Here is a 23,432-nt window from a genome sequence, read left to right as displayed (position 1 = left end):
TAATGTATGGCTTTCCTTCTCCACTTAAAAAATCACTTACTCATTTTTATATCAATATGGAATTATAAATTCCCTTTTCATTTAATAAGTTGTAATTATTACTATCATTATTTATTTTGATGTTAAAATTATTTAACTATTGGCTAGTGGGAGCCCCTTCAAGCTAGCTTCTGGGCCCTTCTCATAATTCCTTCAACCAATTTATTGAGCACCTTCTGTTACAACAAGATGTTCTAGGCTTGTCTTGTACTTTTTCTATTTAAGCCCTGGAATCAGCCATTTTTCCAAGGAGTGCTGGGTTTTTAGTAAAAAATTAAGAATTATTTAGAAACAAAGATCCAAGTACTAGATGTTCTCATTGTTACTGAGATATTATTTCTGGGCCTCTCAGAAGGCAGAAATAGGAAAGGTATCATCACAGACACACTCATACACATATACTTACATCTGTATCTATTTCCATATAGGCATTCTTAAAAAATTAGCTTACACACTAGTATGTCCACTTATAATCCAGCATGACAGAGTTCATTTCAGCCTTTATTCTTTCCATATTTAGGCCTTGTTCCACAGATATTGGTGGTCTGAGACTCCTCAAAAAGTTAAGAGAAGGTAACCAGTAAATATTTTTAAAGAGAATAAAAGGCGGGGGGCAGGTAGGAGAAGAAGAAGAAAGAAAAGGGAAGGAGAGAAGGAAGAGCCCATGAGGGCTTTGATGAGAATCGTCATGGCAGTTTCTTCTCCTTCACAATGCCTCCAAAGACAGTGACTTTCAACCCTTTCAGCTATTTCTTCTGGTATTTAACTCCATGCTAATACTCTTTATTTTTTATTAAAAACAAGAATTGGATATCAACTATAGCGTTCTTACTCTAGGGAACTGTTGCTTTTTTATACCATTGATAAACTAAACTTTGCTTGAGCAATTGGTTCTTCTGAGGGTCTTTTTGAATGTCAACGGATGACATTGAGACCTATGATTTCTGATATTGCTCCAGTTTCAAATGAATTCCCACATTTTATTGCTACTTGCTTTCCAGAGGTGTTACATGAGGTCAACACTTGCAAAGCAAAAGATATAATTTTTTTTAATTTTTTAAATTGTTTTTATTTTTTATAAACATATATTTTTATCCCCAGGGGTACAGGTCTGTGAATCGCCAGGTTTACACACTTCACAGCACTCACCAAAGCACATACCTTCCCCAATGTCCATTACCCCACCCCACTTCTCCCAACCCCGCTCCCCCCAGCAACCCTCAGTTTGTTTTGTGAGATTAAGAGTCACTTATGGATTGTCTCCCTCCCAATCCCATTTTGTTTCATTTATTCTTCTCCTACCCACTTAAGCCCCCATGTTGCATCACCACTTCCTCATATGAGGGAGATCATATGATAGTTGTCTTTCTCCGCTTGACTTATTTCGCTGAGCATGTTACACTCTAGTTCCATCCATGTTGTCGCAAATGGCAAGATTTCATTTCTTTTGATGGCTGCATAGTATTCCATTGTGTATATATACCACATCTTCTTGATCCATTCATCTGTTGATGGACATCTAGGTTCTTTCCATAGTTTGGCTATTGTGGACATTACTGCTATAAACATTGGGTGCACGTGCCCCTTTGGATCACTACGTTTGAATCCTTAGGGTAAATACCCAGTAGTGCAATTGCTGGGTCATGGGGCAGTTCTATTTTCAACATTTTGAGGAACCTCCATGCTGCTTTCCAGAGTGGTTGCACCAGCTTGCATTCCCACCAACAGTGTAGGAGGGTTCCCCTTTCTCCGCATCCTCGCCAGCATCTGTCATTTCCTGACTTGTTGATTTTAGCCATTCTGACTGGTGTGAGGTGATATCTCATTGTGGTTTTGATTTGTATTTCCCTGATGCCGAGTGATATGGAGCACTTTTTCATGTGTCTGTTGGCCATCTGGATGTCTTCTTTGCAGAAATGTCTGTTCAAGTCCTCTGCCCATTTCTTGATTGGATTATTTGTTCTTTGGGTGTTGAGTTTGCTAAGTTCTTTATAGATTTTGGACACTAGTCCTTTATCTGATATGTCATTTGCAAATATCTTCTCCCATTCTGTCAGTTGTCTTTTGGTTTTATTAACTGTTTCCTTTGCTGTGCAAAGGCTTTTGATCTTGATGAAATCCCAGTAGTTCATTTTTGCCCTTGTTTCCCTTGCCTTTGGCGATGTTCCTAGGAAGATGTTGCTGCGGCTGAGGTCGAAGAGGTTGCTGCCTGTGTTCACCTCAAGTATTTTGATGGATTCCTTTCTCACATTGAGGTCCTTCATCCATTTTGAGTCTATTTTCGTGTATGGTGTAAGGAAATGGTCCAATTTCATTTTTCTGCATGTGGCTGTCCAATTTTCCCAACACCATTTATTGAAGAGGCTGTCTTTTTTCCATTGGAAATTCTTTCCTGCTTTGTCGAAGATTAGTTGACCATAGAGTTGAGGGTCTATTTCTGGGCTCTCTATTCTGTTCCATTGATCTATGTGTCTGTTTTTGTGCCAATACCATGCTGTCTTGATGATGACAGCTTTGTAATAGAGCTTGAAGTCCGGAATTGTGATGCCACCAACTTTGGCTTTCTTTTTCAATATTCCTTTGGCTATTCGAGGTCTTTTCTGGTTCCTTATAAATTTTAGGATTATTTGTTCCATTTCTTTGAAAAAGATGGATGGTACTTTGATAAGAATTGCATTGAATGTGTAGATTGCTTTAGGTAGCATAGACATTTTCACAATATTTATTCTTCCAATCCAGGAGCATGGAACATTTTTCCATTTCTTTGTGTCTTCCTCAGTTTCTTTCATGAGTACTTTATAGTTTTCTGAGTATAGATTCTTTGCCTCTTTGGTTAGGTTTATTCCTAGGCATCTTATGATTTGGGGTGCAATTGTAAATGGGATTGACTCCTTAATTTCTCTTTCTTCTGTCTTGTTGTTGGTGTAGAGAAATGCAACTGATTTCTGTGCATTGATTTTATATCCTGACACTTTACTGAATTCCTGTACAAGTTCTAGCAGTTTTGGAGTGGAGTCTTTTGGGTTTTCCACATAGAGTATCATATCATCTGCGAAGAGTGATAGTTTGACTTCTTCTTTGCCGATTTGGATGCCTTTAATTTCCTTTTGTTGTCTGATTGCTGAGGCTAGGACTTCTAATACTATGTTGAATAGCAGTGGTGATGATGGACATCCCTGCTGTGTTCCTGACCTTAGCAGAAAAGCTTTCAGTTTTTCTCCATTGAGAATGATATTTGCGGTGGGTTTTTCATAGATGGCTTTGATGATATTGAGGTATGTGCCCTCTATCCCTACACTTTGAAAAGTTTTGATGAGAAGGGATGCTGTACTTTGTCAAATGCTTTTTCAGCATCTATTGAGAGTATCATATGGTTCTTGTTCTCTCTTTTATTGATGTATTGTATCACATTGACTGATTTGCGGATGTTGAACCAACCTTGCAGCCCTGGGATAAATCCCTCTTGGTCGTGGTGAATAATCCTTTTAATGTACTGTTGAATCCTATTGGCTAGTATTTTGGTGAGAATTTTCGCATCTGTGTTCATCAAGGATATTGGTCTATAGCTCTCTTTTTTGATGGGATCCTTGTCTGGTTTTGGAATCAAGGTGATGTTGGCCTCATAAAATGAGTTTGGAAGTTTTCCTTCCATATCTATTTTTTGGAACAGTTTCAGGAGAATAGGAATTAGTTCTTCTTTAAATGTTTGGTAGAATTCCCCCGGGAAGCCGTCTGGCCCTGGGCTTTTGTTTGTTTGGAGATTTTTAATGACTGTTTCAATCTCCTTACTGGTTATGGGTCTGTTCAGGCTTTCTATTTCTTCCTGGTTCAGTTGTGGTAGTTTATATGTTTCTAGGAATGCATCCATTTCTTCCAGATTGTCAAATTTGTTGGCGTAGAGTTGCTCATAGTATGTTCTTATGATAGTTTGTATTTCTTTGGTATTAGTTGTGATCTCTCCTCTTTCATTCATGATTTTATTTATTTGGGTCCTTTCTCTTTTCTTTTTGATAAGTCTGGCCAGGGGTTTATCAATTTCATTAATTCTTTCAAAGAACCAGCTCCTTGATTTGTTGATTTGTTCTATTGTTTTTTTGGTTTCTATTTCATTGATTTCTGCTCTGATCTTTATGACTTCTCTTCTCCTGCTGGGCTTAGGGTTTCTTTCTTGTTCTTTCTCCAGCTCCTTTAGGTATAGGGTTAGGTTGTGTAACTGAGACCTTTCTTGTTTCTTGAGAAAGGCTTGTACCGCTATATATTTTCCTCTCAGGACTGCCTTTGTTGTGTCCCACAGATTTTGAACTGTTGTGTTTTCATTATCATTTGTTTCCATGATTTTTTTCAATTCTTCTTTAATTTCCCGGTTGACCCCTTCGTTCTTTAGAAGGATGCTGTTTAGTCTCTGGGTATTTGGGTTCTTTCCAAACTTCCTCTTGTGGTTGAGTTCTAGCTTCAGAGCATTGTGGTCTGAGAATATGCAGGGAATGATCCCAATCTTTTGATACCGGTTGAGTCCTGATTTAGGACTGAGGATGTGCTCTATTCTGGAGAATGTTCCATGTGCACTAGAGAAGAATGTATATTCTGTTGCTTTGGGATGAAATGTTCTGAATATATCTGTGATGTCCATCTGGTCCAGTGTGTCATTTAAGGCCTTTATTTCCTTGTTGATCTTTTGCTTGGATGATCTGTCCATTTCAGTGAGGGGAGTGTTAAAGTCCCCTACTATTATTGTATTATTGTTGATGTGTTTCTTTGATTTTGTTATTAACTGGTTTATATAGTTGGCCGCTCCCACGTTGGGGGCATAGATATTTAAAATTGTTAGATCTTCTTGTTTGACAGACCCTTTGAGTATGATATAGTGTCCTTCCTCATCTCTTATTATAGTCTTTGGCTTAAAATCTAATTGATCTGATATAAGGATTGCCACTCCTGCTTTCTTCTGCTGTCCATTAGCATGGTAAATTCTTTTCCATCCCCTCACTTTAAATCTGGAGGTGTCTTCGGGCTTAAAATGAGTTTCTTGGAGGCAACATATAGATGGGTTTTGTTTTTTTATCCATTCTGATACCCTGTGTCTTTTGATTGGGGCATTTAGCCCATTAACATTCAGGGTAACTATTGAGAGATATGAATTTAGTGCCATTGTATTGCCTGTAAGGTGACTGTTACTGTATATTGTTTCTGTTCCTTTCTGATCTACCACTTGTAGGCTCTCTCTTTGCTTAGAGGACCCCTTTCAATATTTCCTGTAGAGCTGGTTTGGTGTTTGTAAATCCTTTCAGTTTTTGTTTGTCCTGGAAGCTTTTAATCTCTCCTTCTATTTTCAATGATAGCCTAGCTGCATACAGTATTCTTGGCTGCATGTTTTTCTCATTTAGTGCTTTGAAAATATCATGCCAGCTCTTTCTGGCCTGCCAGGTCTCTGTGGATAAGTCAGCCGCCAATCTAATATTTTTACCATTGTATGTTACAGACTTCTTTTCCTGGGCTGCTTTCAGGATTTTCTCTTTGTCACTAAGACTTGTAAATTTTAGTATTAGGTGACGTGGTGTGGGCCTATTCTTATTGATTTTGAGGGGCGTTCTCTGAACCTCCTGAATTTTGATGCTCGTTCCCTTTGCCATATTGGGGAAATTCTCCCCAATAATTCTCTCCAGTATACCTTCTGCTCCCCTCTCTCTTTCTTCTTCTTCTGGAATCCCAATTATTCTAATGTTGTTTCGTCTTACGGTGTCACTTAGCTCTTGAATTCTCCCCTCGTGGTCCAGTAGCTGTTTGTCCCTCTTTTGCTCAGCTTCTTTATTCTCTGTCATTTGGTCTTCTATATCGCTAATTCTTTCTTCTGCCTCATTTATCCTAGCAGTGACAGCCTCCATTTTTGATTGCACCTCATTAATAGCTTTTTTGATTTCAACTTGGTTAGATTTTAGTTCTTTTTTCTCCAGAAAGGGCTTTTATATCTCCCGAGAGGGTTTCTCTAATATCTTCCATGCCTTTTTCGAGCCCGGCTAGAACCTTGAGAATTGTCATTCTGAATTCTAGATCTGACATATTACCAATGTCTGTATTGATTAGGTCCCTAGCCTTCGGTACTGCCTCTTGTTCTTTTTTTGTGGTGAATTTTTCCGCCTTGTAATTTTGTCTGGGTAAGAGTATATGAAGGAGCAAGTAAAATACTAAAAGGGTGGCAACAACCCCAGGAAAATATGCTTTAACCAAATCAGAAGAGATCCCAAATTGTGAGAGGGGAGAAAGGGGATAAAAACAGGTTCAAAAAAAAGAAAGGGAAAAAAAAAAGGAATTAAAGAAAAGAAAATGAATAAAGAAAAGTATGAAAAAGAAAAAACATATATATTAGATAAACTAGTTAAAAATGTTAAAAATGAAAAGGGTAAAAGTTAAAAAAAATTAAGAAAAGTTTTAAAAAAATTTTTAAAAATTTAAAAATTTAGCAAAAGAAGAGAAAAAAATGAAAAAGAAAAAAATTACTTTAACTGCAAGACTAAAAAATCACAGGGAGAAAGCCATGAGTTCCGTGCTTTGCTTTCTCCTCCTCTGGAATTCTCCTGCTCTCCTTGGTATTGAAACCGCACTCCTTGGTAGGTGAACTTGGTCTTGGCTGGATTTCTTGTTGATCTTCTAGGGGAGGGGCCTGTTATAGTGATTCTCAAGTGTCTTTGCCCCAGGTGGAATTGCACCACCCTTACCAGGGGCTGGGCTGAGTAATCTGCTCAGGTTTGCTGTCAGGAGCTTTTGTTCCCTGAGCGCTTTCCGTAGAGTTCCGGAGGACAGGAATACAAATGGCGGCCTCCTGGTCTCCGGCCCGGAGGAGCTGAGAGCCTGGGGCCCCACTCCTCAGTGCGCCCTCAGAGAACAGCACCCAGTAACTCCCGTCTGCCTGACCTCCAGCCGAGCTCCGAGCTCACCGAGCCTGCGACGGGTTCAAGGTAACACCAAGCTGTGAGCTTACTGTCGGCTCTGTCTCTGTAGCCGGCTTTCTCGCTCCAATACCCGCAAGCTCTGCGACACTCAGACACCCCCGATCCTTCTGTGACCCTGCGGGACCTGAGGCCACGCTGAACCCACGTGGGCTTCACCCCGGTTTAGCCATCTCTTTAGCGATGTCCCTCAGTGGAACAGACTTTTAAAAGTCCTGATTTTGTGCTCCATTGCTCCACCGCTTGCTGGGAGCTGGCCCCTCCCCCCGGGGTCTATCTTCCCGTCGCTTTGGATTCACTTCTCTGCCAGTCCTACCTTTCAGAAAGTGGTTGTTTTTCTGTTTCTAGAATTGCTGTTCTTCTTCTCTTTGATCTGCTGATGGATTTGCAGGTGTTTGCACTCTTTAGATAAGCTATCTAGCTGATCTCCTGCTAGCTGATGTAGTCTCAGCCTGCTACTTCTCCGCCATCTTGACCAAAAGATATAATTTTTGAAGAAAAATTTATTGAAAAGATGACTTGGTGACAATTTGTGTCTTTAGAGGGATAAGACACTCTGAAATAAGTTTATCTGAAACTAAACATTAGTCAACTTTACTCAAAATGTTTCTGGGTGATATGTAGGTTGAATATGCAGAGAAATAACAGGTGCACAGAAGTGGTAATTGAAGAACTACTCTTGAGAACTTTTACAAAATAATACAAATGAAGAGCTCTAGTGATTAAAAGCATTTCTCAGGGCTCCTGGGTGGTTCAGTGGGTTAAGCCTCTGTCTTGGGCTCAGGTCATGATCTCAGGGTCCTGGGATAGAGCCATACATTGGGCTCTCTGCTCAGCATGGAGCCTGCTTCCCCCTCTCTCTTTGCCTGCTGCTCTGCCTACTTGTGATCTCTCTCCCTGTGTCAATTAAATAAATAAAATATTTTTAAAAATTGCTAATACTGCCATTTTTTTTAAAGATTTTACTTATTTATTTGTCAGAGCACACAAGCAGGGGGAGGGGCAGAAGAAGAGGGGGAAGCAGGCTTCCCACTGAGTAGGGAGCCAGATGCAGAGCTTCATCCCAGGACTCTGGGATCATGATCTGAACCAAAGGTGGACCCTTAACCAACTGAGCCATGCAGGTGCCCCAGTACTGCCAGTTTTAAGTCTAATTTCCTATTTGAACAATTTTTTGAATACATTTTCCATAGTGTATTTTTCTATTCTTCCTAATCATTGACTTCCTACCTGGTAATTATTAGTAAAGGGTAAAATCTCTGTAATTTAAAAGTTTTGGACATGGCACTTTTCCTTTTTTGCGTATTCCAGCAACACAGAATACAAAGTTCACTATTGTGATGGTATACCTGAGCCACGGTGATTTCGCTCCTTGGTGAGTCACAGAGAGTGCACTAGGTGAGTTGTGGTGCAAAGAAGACTTTATTTGTAGTGAATAAGGAGATGGGGAATGGCTGTCAGAGCCATGACTCCCCTAGAGAGGATGAATGGTTTCATTTAGGGTTAAATGAATGCTGAGATAAGGAAGCCTTACCATCGTATGTAGAGGTGGGCATAAGGTCACACATGCAACTTAAGACAACATGGCCATACATATTCATACATTATATGTTATGTAAATGAGGCTGGTCCTCCTCCTTGGTTAGAGATTTTAATATTATGATGTAAAGGTAATTTAAATCATTCCAGATCATTCCAGGCCACTCTGTGGTCCATCTGTGCCAGCATGAGTCATGGGTTTAGTTCAAAAGGTCTGGGTGGTCTGCACCACAGGGAGAGGTCTTGTGAGGACAGTGGCCATCACCTGAGGAGTGGTTTCAGGTTTCATTTGCCTGAGTGAAGAGATAAGACAGACAGAATTGCTTCAGAAAAAAATGTAAGATAAACGTTAATGAGCACAAATAGGTGGGCAGATCTCAGGTTCTAGCTCGTGTTGAGTGTCTGCTTTGCAACATCATCTCCGATGTTACTAAATATAAATGTATATTTATGATCATATTTAAAATCTGATGCCAGGGACCCCTGGGTGGCTTAGCTGGTTAAGCTTTTGCTTTTAGCTCAGGTGATGATCTCAGGGTCCTGGGATCAAGTCCCACATGGGGCTCCCTGCTCAGCAGGAGAATCTGCTTCTCCCTCTTTCTGCTGCTCCCCCTGCTTGTACACTCTTTCTGTCTGACAAATAAATAAACAGTTTTTAAAAATAAAATCTGATGCCAACCAAAAACAAATAAGGTTGGCTTCAGTTAGAGTTAATATGGGGCAAAATTTCATGTGTAAGTTGTTCTGTGCATATCCAAAGAGGAGAACCAATAGCTCTGTTTCCTCTTTCATGTAGGCCTTTATCAGCAAGAACAACACAGGAAACTGTGTGGAGACTGGTTTTCAAAACATCTTCCCAGAGCATTAATTAGACCATAAAATTTCACTCTTTATTTCTAACCATAGCTGCGTTGTAATGGCAACATTCATTATTCATTATTACCGACACACAGGGACCATGAGAAATTCAGCAAAACCTTTTTTTAAACCTTAATTTATAGTCTCTGGTTGGGTGACCTTGGACAAATGAGGCAAGTTATTTTTTCAGCTCAGTTACCTTGGTGGCTATATATGAAGAAGAATATTTGCCTTGTAGGTTGTAAGGAAGATTAGAGAAAATGTTTTATAACCATGTCTAACTCTCAATAAATGGTAGCTGTTGGTAATCTATTCAGTAGCAAAACAGAGCAAAATAAAATTAAGTGTACAGGCAAACACAATCTAGGAGGGGCTAACTCATTTGTAGTGAAAAATTTGAGAAATGTGTTATAGACCTGGAAGAATTGGGTTAACTTCTCACAAGTAGAGCATTTGTAACCAACAGGCAAAAGGGAAGATGTCAGAGTCTTCCTCAAGCCAAAGGAGGCTAGCCTGTCACACTTTATCTGCATCTTTTGTTAGGATGTGCTGGGAACTTTGCAAGTCAGATTTTGTACAGTGTGACAGAAAAGGAGATATCAAGTTTAAAACTTTTCTTTTTGTTTGGTCCTTTAATTCAATCAGAAGCCTTTAAATAGTACCATGGAAACATGTGTGTGGCTCATTGGAAGAAGAAAAAGAAAATTCTAGGAATATAATTTTTAAATTTTAGTCACATAAGACACAGGAAAACTTTTGTAAAGGGATTTTCTTTGTTTTTCAAATCAAGAACTTTTCAGAATTAAGGTCCTCTAATAGAACCAACTTGTCAGATCTTTTATGACTCACAAGATTGAATTTTCTACTGAGATGGTAAGACATCGAATCTGTTTGTCTTAAAAACTCAGGGAGGGCAAACAAGTCTGTTATTGATTTGTTCAAGGAGGTAGTAGTACAGATTCAAACCAATTATGTGTGTAGTTGGGATGCTGGTTTGATCTGTGGCCAGGTGCACAGCATGTCTGGAGGACAGGCGGCACTGGTTCACCAGAAATCTATATGAGGAATGAAGCACCTCTTAAGAGATAAGTCATCTGAAAGAAAGAGGAGTCAGACCCATGGGGTGGGTCCAGTGACAAGGACTCTGTCACCTGATGGGCAATTTTGAGTACAGCATGGTTGAGTTTAGATTCTCAACACCCCTCCAAGCCTTCCTCCAATTTCCTGGGATTAACGTAGGTTTAGAGGACTATCCATCTTCTTCTTCTTCTTCTTTTTTAAATCACAGATGTATTTGTTGTAACAGCCTTTTAAACTGTTTGAATACAGATGGCCCTTTTTGTTTACCTATGTATGACAGTTTAACACCAGAGAGTAAAAGGAAGGGGGGATGTCCTCAAATCCTAACTACCCACCTCCATTTCTGCATGAAACTTAGACTATCTTCCCTGAGCTGAAGACTCCAGAGAGCTAAGATCCCTTTGGCTTCTTAAGAGTCCTGGACAATGGTGGGGTACCTGGGAGGGTCATAGTGGCAGTCATCAAGAGCTGAGTCAGCTGTAAATCTCAGATGCTCTCAGGAATGAGGCACTTTCACCTAGCTACACAGAGGAAAGATAGGCCCAGGAGGGAAGAAAGGAAGAAAATGGCCGACGCTCATTCATTTAACAATCATTTGTTGACTAATTGACCAAATTCCTAGAATATTTGGATGCTGTGGGGTGACAAATCTGCAAGAGCCTGGAGGTCCTTCAATAGACAGTGGAAAGCCAGTGTCTATGAGATGTGGAATTATACTTCTTAATGTCAACTTCATGAGATGGGTTTTGTCTGTTTTAATTACTACTGTATCCCAAGAGCCTACACTGGAAACCAATGCATAATAGGAGCTAATAAATATTTGACAAATTCGTTGAATGACTCTAATATCATTTACCATCCTGGGCTTACTGTCCAGTAAAACATGGTGTAATTGTTAATTTTATGTGTCAGCTTGGCTGAGCCATGGAGTGGTTGTGTTTGTGCTTCTGGTGGAGACTAACACTTGAATCAGCAGACTGAGTAAAGCAGGTTGCCCTCCTCCATGTGGGTGGGCCTCATCCAACCCACTGGAGGCCTAAATAACAACTAAAAATGGCAGAAAAGGAGAGAATTTACTTTCTGCCTGATAGTCCTCAAGCTGGGACATTGGTCTTCTGCCCTTGGACTTGGACTCAGACTGAACTATACCATTGGCTCTCCTGGGACGTCAGCCTGCCAACTGCAGATTGTGGGATTCTCAGCCTCCATAATTGCATGAGCCAATTCATTATAATAAATCTCTTTATATATAAAGAGACTGGTTTGTTTCTCTGGAGAAACCAGACTAAGACAGATTGATTATATGTAGATTATGCAGATAGCCACCACTGAGAAGCCTCATTTCCTATTGCAGAATTCTCTGAAGTCAAACAGAATCCAAAAAAAATTATAGTGTAATTTCATGGAAATAAACAATTTGAAAGGAGATTCATAGGTCTTGATGATTCTGAGCTATGCTTTGAGATCCAGTGATTGCACTAGCTTATAAGCTTCAAGTTGTATTTAGCATCATCCTGTTTCAAGTAGTAATTACTGAGTGGACAGAAATCATATCCACCCTGATGATACTTTACTGTCTCTCAAGCTTGGGAGCCACTACCTTCTGCAGAGTGTCTTTTCTTCCATGACATTGATGAGATCAAAAGGGAGAGGTATTTATATCTTCAGTAGTGATGAAGTCCCTGGGTCAAAACTGAGATGTAAGGAAGTGACTCACCAAGATGATGACATGGGTTGTTTCTAACCTTGCTCCCCCTCACCAAAAAAACAAAAAACAAACAAAAACCAAAACAAATTAAAAAAAAAAAGCAAAAAAAAAAACCCCAATTATACAAGAAAAAGATATCACTGTGAGGATCCTAGAATACAGAGGTGAGGCTGAATCACCCCCCTGCACCATAGAGACCAAGACCGTCTGCATTAGAAGGGTAAGAGAAGTGGCTGCATGTTGACCGCATCCTTCCTCCCCCGGGCAGCGCTGTGAAGACATCTCCCCTAAGCCTGTGGTTCCTCCAGCTGGAGAAGAAAACCCAGGGGATAAAACTAGCAACCCGCACCCCTACTCATTGTAGCTTTCTTTTTGGGAGCACCAACTCTGATCTTACACCACGAAAACTGTAGGGGAATCTGTATGGCTCAGTCACTGGGAATGTGTGTTGAAGAACCAGGAGGGGCTTGCACCCACCAGAACATGGATTGCTGCCAACCAAATTCACAGCTGCAGAATCCAAGTAATAATCCTGACTAGCAGTTTTGCTCATCTGTGGAACAAAGTTGGGGGAGCACTCTGACCAGGGAGCACAGTGAGTTCTGGATTCTCCTTTGGTGTCTTATTTTTCTCCTTAGGCCATATCACTCTCTAACGTAATACAGGTTATGGTTACTTAGTTTATTGTCTAAATGACTAAAATAGAAGTTCCATGGGGTGCAGTAGTTATTGACTCTTTTGTTTCTAACTACAACCACAGAACCTAAAACAGTTCCTAATACACAGAAGGAACTCAAATACTTTTGGGGAATAAACAAGTAAATTGAATGAACACTATGAAGATCCATCTAGGGGTGGAATATGTTGAAATTGCTTGTCACAAAGCCAATAGCATTAAAGAGCTTTTATAAATCTCCTGAATATACTATGGAGTATTATGCCTCCATCAGAAAGGATGAATACCCAACTTTTGTAGCAACATGGACGGAACTGGAAGAGATTATGCTGAGTGAAATAAGTCAAGCAGAGAGAGTCAATTATCATATGGTTTCACTTATTTGTGGAGCATAACAAATAGCATGGAGGACAAGGGGCGTTAGAGAGGAGTAGGGAATTTGGGTAAATTGGAAGGGGAGGTGAACCATGAGAGACTATGGACTCTGAAAAACAGTCTGAGGGGTTTGAAGTGGCGGGGGGGTGGGAGGTCGGGGTACCAGGTGGTGGGTATTATAGAGGGCATGGCTTGCATGGAGCACTGGGTGTGGTGAAAAAATAATGAATACTGTTTTTCTGAAAATAAATAAATTGGGGAAAAAAAAGGTTTTACATGGAAAAAAAAAGTTCTACATGGAGCAAGATTAGAAAAAATAAAGTAAAGCACCAACTTAAGTTTAAAAAAAAAAAAAATCTCCTGAATATGAAACTTACTTGCTAGCTGTTAGGCTGTAGAAACTTGAATGTGTCATGGGTGTTAATTTGTAAATTCTATAGCTCTTCATTTCTCTAAAGCACATTTCCATTCTTTGCCTCTATCTGGCCAAAATGGTAGGAAACCCAATATTATTCATCATTGGGCCTCCCTCTCCATTGCCAAGGTTGTGTAAAGGTCCTGGGAATCTAATGAAATCCAGAAAATCTGGCAAGGGCTATTTGGTTTCTTTCCACTGGGAGGATCACTGATATACTTGCCTATTGCTTTGGGGGCAATCTGCTCTGTGGCATCTCTGCCAAAGTCTGAAAGCAGAGACTTTACCAAGTGTAGAGCCTTGGTGACTTGGATATAGGCTTCCCCATTCGTGATGGCATCATGCCCTGTGTAGTTTTGCTAACATCCACAGTTGCTGCAAGGGAGTGAGGCATGAGCTCCTAATTCTCACACAACCTCCAAATATCTTCCCCTTTGAAATCCAGGGAACTAATTTCTCCCAAGGGCTGCTGCCATGGTTTTCTCTCCCTTTAAAAGAGTCCTATGTGATCTCCATTTAAAAGCCTTTAAGAAGGTAATGTTGGTTTCCCTCAGGCAGGGTGGGAAAAAGATGCCAAAACAGTCACATTTTCTAGTAAAAAATATTTTGTAATAAGTGATTTTCCTAGTTTTGCTGAAGGAAATGTCTAAAGTGAGGTTCGGAGTTTTGCTAAGGGCTAGCTGAAAATTACAACAGGATATATTTCCTGAAATAAAAGAGAACATCGAGGTTGGAACAAGGACCACAGCTAAATAAATCTGATTCATGTAAAGTTTTTTTTAGAAAACACTAAACAAGAGGCAATAATACAGATTATAGATTTCAAATATATATTTCTCTTAATCTTTTTCTTTAAGTAGATATTATACTAGGTGTCAAAGTGAGCTCTGCATTCTATGTCAGTGTGCAAAATCTCAGTTATCAGCTCCCAATAGAATACAATAAAGGGACGCCTGGGTGGCTCAGTCGGTTAAATGTCTAACTTCGGCTGAGGTCATGATCCCAGGGTCCCAGGGTCGAGTCCTGTATCAGGGTCCCTGCTCAGTGGGAAGTCTGCTTCCTCCTCTCACTCTGCTACTCTCTCTCTGTGTCAAATAAACAAAATCTTAAAAAAAAAAAAAAAAAAAGAAAGAAAGAAAGAAAAAGAAAAAGAAAAAAGAGGGCGCCTGGGTTAAAAAAGAGGGCTCAGTGGGTTAAAGCCTCTGCCTTCAGCTCAGGTCATGATCCCAGGGTCCTGGGATCAAGCCCCACATCGGGCTCAATGCTCAGCAGGGAGCCTGCTTCCCCCTCTCTCTCTTTGCCTGCCTCTTTGACTAATTTTGATCTCTTTTTGTCAAATAAATAAATAAAATCTTTAAAAAAATAGAAAGAATGCAAAGAAACTACAGAAAGTTGGAGTATTTAGAAACCATTATAGCAGTTGGTATACCACGGTATCCAAGCTCATGATCAGAGAACTCATCTTGTTTACTTTATTTTAAAGATTTTATTTATTTGTCAGAGAGAGTGAACGAGAGCACACTAGCAAGGAGGAGCTGCAGGTAGAGGGAGAAACAGGTTCCCTGCTGAGCAAGGAGCCTGATTCAGTTCAGGGACTGAATTTCAGTACCCTGGGATTGTGATCTGAACCAAAGGCAGACGCTTAACCAGCTGAGCTACCCAGGCATCCCAGAACTCACATTGTTTAATAGGCTAGAGATCAGTTGAAATGCTGAACATGTGTGATTTGTTTGTGGTTTATTTGTACACTTGTTATGTGTAGTATTTTTAAATTAGTTTCTGAACTGTAACCGAGAAGTATATAAAAATCTGAGAACATATAAACATTATTCATAATTTATTTTTAGTTATTTGGTTTTTAATTCTGAACATTAAAAAATTCTGAATTTTTAAATTTACTTTTGAATTTGCAAAATAACATTGTCAGCTATATTTGATAAATAAAATTTATATTATTTATGTTTAATCCTAATTTACAGATGGACTTTTTCTAAGTCTAGTTCACTGGATTTTTTTGTCAAAAGAAAGATTTTTTTCTGAATATGATGACAAAATATAAGTTATTACTAAGAAAGAAGACCATAAGACCCCATACTAGTTCTAATTGGAAAAATAATGCTTTGTGTATTTGGAGTTTAGTGGCCACTGTTGATGGAGAAGAGCTACAAGCTCAATGTGTTACTTGAGAAATCTACTGGCTAATAAAGTAACAAAAATATAAAAATTTAAGCAAGATTTGAATGCATAGCATAAAGAAATATGTCTGAATCTAGAAAAAATTCTTTGAAGGAAAAAATATTGAAATGAGAAACTGACAGAGGTACGTGTTCACTATTTCACACATAAACATTATTTCACATACAAATATTTGTGCTTTACGGATTACCTATAATGCGACACTAGGCTAAGGCAACCAACCATATGGAAGGTTCTTGCTCAGAAATAATGGGTGACTCTACCACAAAGAAGGTAGCTGAAGTGCTTTCCAATGACACCCCAATTTGACATGTTCAGGAATGGGAGAATGCTATGGAAAACCAAGTCAGAACAGATAAAGCTAGCAAAGTATTTTCCACTAATTTTCCAAAGTATTTTACACTAATAATAAATATTGCTAAGAGGGCAATTCTTTTATGTATATACCATTTGAACATGATGGTGATTGTTCTGTCAGCAAATGTGATTCAAAAGTTAATTTATGAATAAATTCTGGTGACACAGTTGTAATGATGGGAAAATAATCTGCAGCAGTGGCGCAGATTGAGGACTTTCTGCTGGAATGGCTCTTAACTGCCTCCAACCTTAATAAACTCTTGCCTCAAGGGGAAGAAAGGTCAGCTGAACTAAGCAGGAGGCTAAGGAGGGAAAATTGTGAATTACATGAAAACAAGTATGTTAGATTCAAGATCATTTCCTTTAATATGTGATAATAAGTAAGCTAATCACAAACAACAACTCTTGTGGTAACAGATGGTTATCGAGGGGGAAGGTTCTGTCAAGATGCTTGAGTTATGGAACAAACTCTTAATGTTTCTGCAATGTAAGAAACCAGTTTGGTCTCAACATTTTAAAGATCTTTAATAAGATACCAGGCTTGTTTCTTTGTCTTCCAACTGAGTTGGTTTTTACAAAAACCAGCGTTTTTTGTGATATTAAATTTTTCCGTGCAAGGAAGGAATGGAGCTGTTTTCCAAAGGAAGATGAGGTGAAAAGCTAAAATGGAGATGAGAAGCTTGGAGGAATTGAGCTTTTATAGACTGTTATGATGATATGTTTCATAACTGAACAATTTTCTATGACTTAGATGATAATCTTGATGAAGCGATCAACAAAAGGAAATTTCCAAAGGTTATTTTTAGAGGTGGAAAATGAGGAATGAGACATGTTTGTTTTAGGATATGGATACACTATTACTATTAATAATTACTATCATTCTATTCACCTTGACTTTTTTTTTCTGTCTTACATGGCTCCCTTCTGTTTAATTTCTAGAAAGATTAGATATCATAATTCTAAAAAAATGTATCTTTTAGTATTTTTCTTTGCTAAAGGCATTCCTCCTTTGGCATACTTCTTTTTTTGGTAAATCCAAGTTTTCTTTTCAGTTCTGCCATTTCTTTTCAGTTCTGCCATATGTACCTAATCCTTCTTGTTAACGATGGTGGCGGTGGTAATGGTGATGTTGATGATCATGCTACAGACGACTGTTAACTTAAAAATCTAAAGCATGGGGACGCCTGGGTGGCTCAGTTGGTTAAGCAGCTGCCTTCGGCTCAGGTCATGGTCCCAGGGTCCTGGGATCGAGTCCCACATCGGGCTCCTTGCTCAGCAGGGAGCCTGCTTCCCCCTCTGCCTCTGCCTGCCATTCTATCTGCCTGTGCTCGCTCTCTCTCCCTCTCTCTCTCTGATAAATAAATAAAATCTTTAAAAAAAAATCTAAAGCATGTCTCTTTTGTTCTCTGGGAATAGTAAATTATGATTCTGGTGTCCCATTTGACTCTCTCTCACTAAAAGTGACAAATTTAGTCTCAAGATATCTTGGTAGAATACCATAAGAGCTTTTAAAATGTGATTTTAGGGGCACCTGGGTGGCTCAGTCAGTAAGCGTCTGACTTCAGCTCAGGTCATGATCCCAGGGTCCTGGGATCAAGCCCCGCATTAGGCTCCCTGCTTGGCGGGGAGTCTGCTTCTCCCTTTCCTGCTTCCCCTGCTTGTATTCTTGCTCTCATGGTGTCTCTCTCTGTTAAATAAATAAATAACATCTCTAAAAAATAGTAATAAAAGTGGGATTTTAGTCTGATTCATTTACTCATTTAATAAATCCTTAGGAACTTGTGAAGGTTTTACTGCCAACGTACATCCTTCTCTCCAATCCTCACTCTTGAAAACAGGAGCAGTCACCCTGTTCTGATGATTCGTGCAGGTATTTGGTGCCAGATCCTAGCTCAATATAGTCTGTATTAGAGCAGAAGCTGGTATTTAGAGGTATTGAAACCATAATTCTAAATTTTTGTTCCATCCTGTAGATTAGGGAGTAAGGTCTGTCTCCCACATTTCGAGTCAACCCTTGTCTCCTGTCTCTCGGTAGTCACCTGTCCCCCTGATGGGAAATGCATCCCTATACTGCACTTTTGTGGGTTTGAAAGACTTCTGCTGTTGAGACTCCAGTAGGGAATGGCAGTGTCTGGCCTTTATAAATACATGGATGAAGAGGATGAATGTCTGGTCGAGGCCCCAGATGAAAGCAATCTTGCCTTCTGGGCAGCATGTCACTTGTTTCCTACTGGGCTATTGTGAAGTCCACTCTGACGGATGAAAACCCACGCTGGGCTCCTGGAGACTGTGTATAAAGGGAGCACATTTGACTCATCCTGGAAGCCGTGAGATTGTAGGTGCTATAGTGAGCCCACTGGTATGGCTGTCACAAGGCCTGCGACTGAGCCAGAAACACTCAGCAGCTGGGGATCTCTGGGAGGTCATTCTAACCTCTCTGAATTTCAGTTTCCTGAACTGTGTAATGGAAATAATATTACTTCATAGACAAGTTAGGAAGATCACAGACAATAGGAGGAATGTCTTATACTGTATATACAAATATATTGCTTCATAGTAATAAGCATTCTACATTCCATTCATGGGTTTATTTTGCAGTTTATCCCTAAGGCTGCTGCATCAATCAGCACCTCTCAATGAGAAATGCTCTTCTTAAACGTTGTATAATTTTCTAGATTTTTCTTGACATTTTTAAAGTCTTTTTGAATCTCTTTATTTTGGGGGGGGGGTTCCCCAGGGAGAATCATTTCAAATTTAATTTGAATGCTTTCCAGTGCATCTGCCTTTCCTCTGCTTGGAATTTGCTCTTGCTGTGAGGCTTGTTGCTTATGCACATAGCTCCAGACAGGCTGCACAGTTCAGATTTTATGCAGGTCTCCCATCATGGCCTTGATCCTTACTTGACCACTGGAACCCCCTTGGGAATCCGCTCTCTTCTCCAATTCTTCACTCTGGACCTAATTTACCTCTTTGTCTCCATTTGGTTAGACTCTTCCTTTTCTTCCATCAGAGAAGAGGGATAAGGTCTCCTAGTGGAAGAGCAGAGGTTTCTACCAGAGAGCTCTCCTAGAGGTCCCACAGTCACACCTCCCAGTGACTCTCTCTTCACTTCCGGTCTAATGCAGTTTTTCCTGGCACAGACTGCATTGCTGTCATGCCCAGCTCTTTCCTCATTTATAGGGATTCTTCTTTCAGTGCCCCTCTTACCCATTCCCTGACTCTCTTCAGGCCAGCACTCTTGTCCCTTAGTACCAACAAGAAGCAGGTTGTCTTCCATGAGCCTCTGAGGCCATATGCAAATCAGAGGGTGTGCCAATAAATTCCTTCTGTCAAAGTACCAGAATCTCACCTAAGATTCCCATTTACTATAAATAATTTAAGTGAAAATAACAGACTTGTTTGGAAAATAAACATTACATTTAACTAAATAGGCAGTTATCAGAACAATGTAACTCCTCAAAACAAAACAAAACAAAACAAAACCCCTCTTTAATACTAATATTAATACAAGTCCTGGCAGATTGACCCTGTTATTATTATAAATGTCATGTTTTGTCTCTAGCAGCTTTTGTCCTAATGTCTATTTTTTTCTTGTATTTGTATAGTCACATCTGCTCTCTTTTGATTACTGCTTTCATATTATGTCTTTTTCTATGCTTTTATTTTCCACCTGTTTGTGTCTTTGTATCTAAAATGTGTTTCACCTAGACACAGGTGGTGTAGACACAGATAATTTAAATAATTATCAGCCTTTTGACCAAAGTGCTTAATTTATTTATAATTAATGTATTTACTGATAAGATGGAACAGTATGATCTGTCCGGTCAACATCTTCTGTTCATCCAATTGGAAAAAAAAAAGCTTCTATTACCCTAGCTTTCCATGCAGACCCAGCCAATAACAAAATAAAATAATTCAACTCCCTAATAGTATGACCTTAGTCATTTCCTTTTTTCCTTTTAAAACACTTGTATTTTTTATTCAATCAGGCTGTCTAGTTGACCTTAACTCTCATGCACCCTTTCCCAGATAAATGTTTTCTCAATAATTTCATCTGAATCTTCACTTGACAGCTTCTTCCTTATTTAAATAAAGGTATCTTAAAAGGAAGCCTTCTATCCATCTAGATAGAAATGCATTTGCCATTTATATAATGTATCTTAAAAAGAGTGAGAACCAAACATTGCTATTAAATATTAGCTAAATACCATTGTCTGCTTCAGAGCCTGCAATTTACTATCTCGTTCTTAAAATATTCTTAAAATACATTAACAAGTATTAGCAATGTGATGAAGATATCCCAGTACTAAACAGGGATGTTTTTTCTTGATTAACCGAGAGAAATAAAACAATTCAAAAGGAGAAGGCTTCTACCTCTGTGATTCGGTGCTATTTAAAGCAACCACTTGAAATTCCTTGTATACAGTCCACATTTTGAAAATGATTTACTAGTAAGAGCTGGTCGGTCACTTTTTACATGTTTAGATGCATGCTTTCAACATAGAAAATATTTGAGGCTTAATCTCATTGAACTTAGCTGAGGAACTGAGGGAGTAGAGCTACATATAGAGGTGCTTCTAAATTGATGTTGGTGCCTAAACAATTCAACAGAGACAACAGCAGAAGACCCTTATATCAAAAAGAGCATTGGTTTCTTTTAGTTGCTATATATTACTTCAAGGCAAAATAGAAGCATTATTTGTGTGACCACACCAACTCTTCTTTTGTTCCTATAATCACTCACTGGACAAAGTCACCCTTTTAGTTCTCACAGGGATGAATTCACAGAATGTTAGTGTTAGTTCAGTGAAGATCTTGAAAATCAATGCCACATTTTTCACAGAAGCAAGTTGAACCCAGATAGGTGATGTTCACCCTCCAGGGATCTTCTAACTAGTTCATGGCAAAACCGTATACCAGTCCCATGTTTTCCCTCTGCAACAGCAATTTCTACCCCTGGTTGCCCATTAGAACACTGAAAGAGGTTAGCAAAATAGTGACATCTGAACTTCACCCAGATCAATTAAATCAGAATCTCTGGTGGGGCAGAGAGGCTAGGACATTGATAGTTTGGGTGATAGTTGATAGTTTTGAAAAGCTTCCAGACAATTCCATTGTGAAGCCAGGGCTGAGAATCTCATTTTATGCCAGTGTCTTGTGGAGTGTAAGTATTTGCAAATATTAGCTGTGAACTAAAAACATTTTTTTCATGATTCATTTTCCTTTTGTTCCCTAAGCATAGATGATGAGACAGCTATAGCTTTAGGGTGGGGCAGGTAAAAACCAATGACAGAAAAGTCAGTGTTTGATTTTCAAGATAAGCTTCAAAAAGTAGATAGCAGAAAGGATAGTTTTAAAAGCAAGGACTAGGCACTTGAGAGAGAAAAGGGTTTCCTAGATTCCAAAATCTTTAAGTATCAAAAGTCAGATAGTGATGGACTCAGGCCTGGAGTATAAGAAGTGAACCACAGAAGATTTAAGATTTTGGATTAAGGATATGTTTAGAGAGTCATTTCCAAGTATACAGAATGAGGGTAAAAACAATGATGCAGGGAAGGGTGGAGAGGTAAAGATGGGAGAAGGTGCTGGTCGAGGGCTCAGAGAGAACTGGAAGCAAATAAGAGATGCACATCTTAGACTGATTACCTAGTGTACTAGTCAGGGTTCTCCAGAGGAATACAACCAATAGGATGTGTGTGTGTGTGTGTGTGTGTGTGTGTTTATTAAGAAACTGGCTCACACAATTATGGAGGCTGGCAAGTCCAAAATCTGCAGAGAGAGCCAGAGAAGAGCCAGTGTTACAGTTTCAATCTGAAAGCTGTCTCCTGGCAGAATTTTGGTGGGTGAGTGAGGGTGGGGGGGTGAGGGAAGAGTAATTTTTTGTCCCATTTAGGCCTTCAACAGAATGAAGGAGGCTTCCCTCACTATAGCAAACAATCTGCTTTACTCAAAGTCTGCTGTCTTAAATGTTAATTTCATCCAAAACAAAACCTTCACAGAAAGCTCCAGAATAATGTCTGACCACCTATCTGGGCATCATGGCCATAAAATTCACCATCAAATGATGCATGCATTATACTGTCCTCCTTCTGTCTCCTTTCTGCTCTGTCCCATTCAAAACTCAAGAGAGAAGAGTATCTGCTGCCTGATGGCACTGAGGGCCCAAATGCAAAAGGAGTCCCGGAGACCGTTGAGTAGACTGGAGCTCCGGCTGGGATAAGGATCTTCATAACCCAGAGCCTTACTTAACTGCCAGAGTTAGTTTCACAGAAGGACGGGGGTAGAAGTTATGTCTTTGAGATTGTGGGATCTAAAAATGCCAGCACAGGGTCTTGAATGTTCTGGTTGCTAAATAAATCTTAGCTGCCCTGGAAGTATTATAAAGTATCAGATTCATATCCAGGGCCCAGCTTGCTGTTAACAACTCTTAAATCAGAACTAGATCGCAGGCGCTCTTCTGTATAGATGGAGGAGCTCAGGAGATGAAGTATGTGTGTTAAGTGTTAAGAGCCGGGGTAGGGATGGGCATAAACCTTCCCCCCAAAGTTTAAAGTATTGGAACAACAATGCGTGATAAAACTCATTTGCTTTTTATAAATGTATTTCCTTTCATCAGCAGGCCATTTTCTATGTTTATCCATATAATTTACTGAGGGAAAAAGACACAAAGCTTTTTTAAAATGTGTTTTAGACAGATAATGGTTTTAAAAGCAGGAAAAATATATCTAGTCATTGAACAGGTATGGGCTTGCAAAAGGGAAATAAATGAACCTTTTAAAATACAATTTTTCATCAAAATGAACTTTACTTTTAAAAAATGATGGCAATACACCCTGTGGATACTTAATATAAATTCATTTGAAAGGCATCTTAGATCTTGTTACTCAGTGATCAATTGCTTTGTCTTTATTTTTATTTTAGAAAGCCAAAGAGAGAGGCCATAATTCTTCTGTATAATATAGACCAATATTGTTATTTACTTGAATTTCACAGCTCTGTGTGGAGATAGATACACATTAATATTTGTTCCTTACCTTTTGAAATATTTGTTCCTTATTTTAATCCTTTTCACTACAAAGGTGCTATGTAATTAGTTTTCTTTGTGTTGTAATAGGCAGAGGAAATATCATTAACTAATGCTGACCATATTGGGAATAGATTGAGAATCTGTATGAGTGGGATCTATAGAATTTAATCCAGATATTATTTTAATTGTTTACATCAGGCTTTTATTTAGGTGAAATT

Source organism: Neovison vison, chromosome 6 (assembly GCF_020171115.1).
Source record: "Neovison vison isolate M4711 chromosome 6, ASM_NN_V1, whole genome shotgun sequence".
In the NCBI taxonomy this organism is placed as follows: domain Eukaryota; kingdom Metazoa; phylum Chordata; class Mammalia; order Carnivora; family Mustelidae; genus Neogale; species Neogale vison.
This window is presented reverse-complemented; position numbering follows the sequence as displayed.